Source organism: Lycium ferocissimum, chromosome 8, assembly GCF_029784015.1.
Source record: "Lycium ferocissimum isolate CSIRO_LF1 chromosome 8, AGI_CSIRO_Lferr_CH_V1, whole genome shotgun sequence".
Lineage (NCBI taxonomy): Eukaryota > Viridiplantae > Streptophyta > Magnoliopsida > Solanales > Solanaceae > Lycium > Lycium ferocissimum.
In genome coordinates, this window is record NC_081349.1 from 31,911,878 (window position 1) to 31,917,344 (window position 5,467).

Genomic DNA, 5,467 nt, shown 5'->3' on the forward strand with positions numbered 1-5,467 from the left:
AGTGCCTACTTTGGTGATTAATAAATCGTCAGTTAATTGCCCAAAAAAAAAAAAAAAAAAAACTCTAGCAAGTTGATGTTCTTGATATGACAGTAAAAGTGGTGTGTAAGTATACCCTAAGCAAGATCTAAAGACGTTAATAAGTTCCTTAGAAGGATTAAAACCTAAATGATCGTCAAAGTACCATTAGAAGAACCTCGAGCATAGGAAGATGGAAGACTCAACATCATTCATTAGTTATCGTGATTGATTCGGAGTGACGAAGCTAGTCTTCCTCCTCCCCCTCAACTACCACGCCTCAATTCCGAGAGAGAACATACATATTAACAATACAAAATTGCAAACACCAGTAACTAGATGATTGAATATTTTTATTGTCTTATGCAGTAAAAAATAGTACTTGTTCATAATAGCTGCAGATCCAAAAACAAGCCATGCAGCAACAAATTTTCGCCTAGTAATACAATTCAATCACTGCCTTTTCTTGTACTATGCCATTCAAAGCTAAAAAGTGAACAGCAAGAATCTGTAACAACCATGTATAATATTGTTGAACACCAACTTCCTTGCGACGATTCAATGAATCAAGATTTACACTTCTGAAGAGATGGCCTTGTATGTACGAGACTATGTATGAATTTCTGTACGAAGTCCTACGAACCTGTGAGTTGAAAAGGTTCTTTCTACGACCCCAATATGAACGCATAAATCTCAGCCCGGCTAGAAATGGTATAGAGAACACCAGAGAGTCCGTTCCAACAAGATGATTCTTCTCCCGCACTGAAAAATCTTCTGTTTCTCAACAATACCAGGAAACAAGGGAATAAAAGAAACACCAAAATAGTCCCCGACTCTCTTCAGACTTGTGCTTGGATTAAGCACAATGCTGATATCTGCTTGCAGCAAGCAAAGCAAATCATTTGGGGAATCCCCAACCTGAACTGTCAGATTCTTTTTGTCATTGTTGTAGTTATTCAAAATTTTCCTGAAGGCTTGAAGTTTGTCGATGGGGGTTTCGACTTTCTTAACAATTTCACCAGTGGATAGATTTTCTTCATATATAAACTCATTTGCATGCACATTCAGAACATCAAGACCACCTGTTCAATACAAAGAATTACCATTAATTTGAAAACTGAAAAGGGACCCACTGCATCATTAACAACTACGAAAAGGAAAAGTTTTCGGAAAGACTATGATCAACCTCAACTTACAAGTTTACCACAATAGAATTAAAAGGGTAATATCTTAACAGATTTGACTCCCTAGTAACAAGTCAAAGCATATAAAAACTTTTCTTCCAGACTGATTGTCTATGATGTCTATATCTTTGATAAAAAGGAAACGATAAGCCAATGGGGGTACATATCACACAAACATCAGGACAGGAAAAAAATAAACGATAAAGGGAAAGAATAGAGGGGGGTAAGCAGTAGTAGATATGATGAACGGGGTATGTTTTAAAGAAATTTAGTTGCATGTGTGCATGAGGAATTCCAAGACACGGGATTATGGGTGAAAATGTATACTATTAGCAATTTACCCGACGAATGTTATTCCGAAAGACCTAATTTGTCCAACCAAAACACAACCAATGGCTATATTTCAAAATACCTAATGAAAAGGCAGACCTAATAAGGTCACCACACCAACAATAGGAGAGCACATGAATGTCTGCATTCAACTGTTCATTTTGTATTATGCTCTGGAGAAAGCTTTTATAACCATCCTAGAGAAGCATCAGTTCCCTGGCTCGCTTTATGTCTTCAAGTTTCAAACCTTTCAATAACCCAGATTTACTCACCCTCATGTTAGCTCTTTTCTCAAAATCCGGAGGCTGCTCAAGCGCTTTATGCAGCCTTTCGTAATTAAAATTTTCACCTGTGAAGAACTAGGAATAAATTCTTAGAATCAGATTCATTTTGGGACAATTACATTTTGGACCACTCAGAAAAATAGTAGCCAGCAAATGTATAGGTTTTGTATATCAAGTAAAAATACGCATATAATAGACATAACATATACAAATTCATTACAATGCACAGAGACAATATCAAGAGCAAGGTTAAAGTGTTTTACCCTTTCCGGTGAAAGCAACTTGTCGTGTCTATGCATTGCTCGTATTCTTCAGTATACTGCTTAAAAAGATCTCCCCATGTACTTCTCATCAGATCTGCTGACAACATTCGAACAACCGTGCCAATATTTTCATCAGATTTTGGTGCTGATATAATTGCTATTTCTGCCAAGATTGCTGAAGAATCAACAACTGTGCATGTCTGATCGAAATTAAAGAATATCACAAGCCGGTCTTCAGCAGGATTGTGCTCTTGCGATATAATAGGGATGACGGATTTCTAATCAAGTGGCTGCGCTAACAGGAACCCCAATGCAAGTTTCGTTGCTTTTTCATAAAGCTTCTCAATAATGTCGAGCTCCTCGCTTGTCAAAGTGACGCTTAGTTTATCCAACCACTCCTCATTTTGCAAAGCCAATTCCTATATTCAGAAAATAAGTGAGCTGAAGTGCAGTAAAAGTAAGGGTGGCAACCGGGCCGGGCCAACTTTAGTGGGCCGGGTTGGGGAGGAAAGGGGTGTCTGGCCCAGAACCCTACCCGGGTGGGATTATATAGGCTTATACGGGCTGGGACGGGTCACGGACTGGGTTTCTTAAAAAATGTATGACAGGCAAGGTACAGAAAAGCAACGAACCTCGAAACTTTGAGAACCATAACTGTCAACTATACTCTTATATGGATGAGTTGTTTCGCCCTGATCAAGGAACGGCAGCAGCTCTTTACCAAGGTAGGCATAAAGCCTAACGCAAGGAACCATAGCACCAAGGATATAAGCTGCCAACTTAGTTCTCTCAAACGGTGTTGCAAGTGTGTTAGCAGCTTTTACTCCTTAAATCTTTCCTGAGGTTGTAGCCAGTAAGAAATCTGTGTACTTGACTGTTCCAGGGTTGACAGCGCACTGCTTGACCATATCGGGAGTCCCACGTCTAAAAGTGATTCATGATTTATTAGCTTATAGAGATAACTTGGAAATACTTTGTTATATAGCACTTCACATATGCTATAGACACAAAGGGTAAGTAGCATGTCTGGCCTATATAAACAAATTTCCAGCACAAATATTAGCTACTAAGAGTCCACAAAGATTAAGTTGAACATTCAAGCTGATTTTATTAAGTCATAGCAGGAAATGCCGTGGAGTAGAACTATCATAGAAGCTTTACAGGATAGAACACAGCGAAGAGATATTACCACTTTGCATAATGATATCATTTTATTTGATAATTGCTGTTGCAAAAAGGCGTGGGGCAGATCTGTTCCAATAGCCCTACAAGAAAATCACAGTTCTCTGACTATTTACCAGTTGTTGGTCTAGTTTAAGCTTGTCTTTTGGAGCCCATTGACTTCAGACCGAACATAGTGAAACGATATGAGATGTCGAGACGCATCCACTTCACCAATACTACACGAGAAGCATCCATGAGAACAGTGTCGACATGCATTCAAGTATAGATCAAAAAGAAGGGTGTAAGCCCATATTTTAAACAACCTCTTTCTTTTTGGTTCCATCATAAAGTTGGATAGACTTGATTAAACTCTAAATGGCTTCCACAGTTCTTTGTGAATGTCATTCGAAGTTAGGGTTAAAGTTAAACGACTCAGTATTTAAAATCACATATTTCTTTGTACCAGCACATTCCCACAGGAAAAATTGTATTACAATTATTTCGATCAAAGATGAGAACCATAGGAGAATCATCTGCTATACAGAGTCAACTATTATACCAGAAATCCACCATAGAGTTATATATACTAAAGTTACCTAATATATTTAATAAGCAGCAAACAATCAATGTACTAAACTAGAATTAAAGGTGACCAAGAGAAAGAAGGTTATATCTTACTTGAATAACCGTATCATGATTCTTGAGTGCTTCAATGACATTCTTCCACAGTTCACTGAGGCCGACCTTTGCATCATCATCATCAGTACTCTCTTCTGCAGCTTCATACCTGCAAAACATTTTTGTTTTTTCTTAACCTTCCACAAACTTGATAGACAGAACAAAAATATTAAATAACTTATACATAGGTAATTACCAAAATCCATGGTAAAACAAATATATTCCCAACAAAAAACTCAACCATCTCTTCCCCATGCATGAATAATTAGTAGATGTTGAACATAAATTAATTATTTTCTTGCACATTCATTGGAAACCAAATCATAACCATGCCACAACCCAAAAAATCACATAAAGTCATCCGGGTCTTATTAAGTCCATTTCATTCCACCATTATAATCTAAAAAATAAGCAGCAAACAAGTTAAACTACAAAAATTACAAAGTGAAATACACCATTTCTTAGAACATTATCACCTAAACAAAGCTTAAGGGTAAAAAAAAAAAAAAAAAAAAAAGAACAAGAAGACTACTCCATTTCCAATAAAAATCGCAGTTTCCGCTTCCCAAGATTCAAACTGAAAAACTTAAACTAACATTTCAAGAAATATACATATCATTTCACCATTTTGATTACAAGGATAATAGCAGTTACCAAAACTGGAAACTCTAATTTTTTTTAAAAAAAAAAAACGAATTAAACCACAGCATTTCAGTCCAAAGTTACTCCCTCCGTCCATTTTTAGTTGTCCACTATAACAAACATGGACGACCACTTTTACTTGACTAGTTTATGAAACCAAGATAAAATTTATCACTAGAGTTCCTACTTTACCCTTGTTATTAACTATAATCATTTTTCCATGAATTTCTGAAGACATTGAATTTTTTATATTAATTATATTCAAAAGGGTGATATAGCAAACTTATCATTTTATTAATTACTCCCTCCATCTCAAATTATTTGTCATGATTATTAAAAATAGTTGTCTCAAGTTATTTTTCGTTTTAGAAGCTCAAGGCGTAATTAAATCTTTTTTCTCTATTATACCCTTAGTTGATTTTTTACATCAATGGATATGACACATAAATAGAGTAAATATTTAATGGAAAGAGATTATAATGTAGACATAAATAATTGTAAAGTAGGTCAAATAGTTGTCTCAAGTTATTTATCGTTTTAGAAGTTCAAAGTATAATTAATTATTTTTTTTCCATTTTACTCTTAGTTGAATTTTTTCATTAATGGATGTGACACATATATAGAGTAAATATTTAATAGAGAGAGATATAATATAAACATAAATAAGGATAAAGTAGGTCAAATACTTGTCTCAATTTATTTGTCAATTTAGAAGTTCAAGGCATATTTAATTATTTTTTCTCCATTTTATCCTTAGTAAAATTTTATCATTAATTGATATGACATATAAAGAGTAAACATGTAATTGAGAGAGATTATAAGAGAAAAGGCCATAAATAGTCCCTTATCTATGGGATGGTCTAAAATGATCCTCTTAATATATTTCCCCGGAGAAACCAAAATT

The 5,467-nt window shown here is 35.2% G+C and overlaps 1 pseudogene; it reads right to left on the reverse strand.

Moving 5' to 3' along the window:
- Positions 1-350: 350 nt before the first annotated feature.
- On the reverse strand, positions 351-3,057 carry LOC132068041 (bifunctional TH2 protein, mitochondrial-like; annotated as a pseudogene).
- Positions 3,058-5,467: the final 2,410 nt, after the last annotated feature.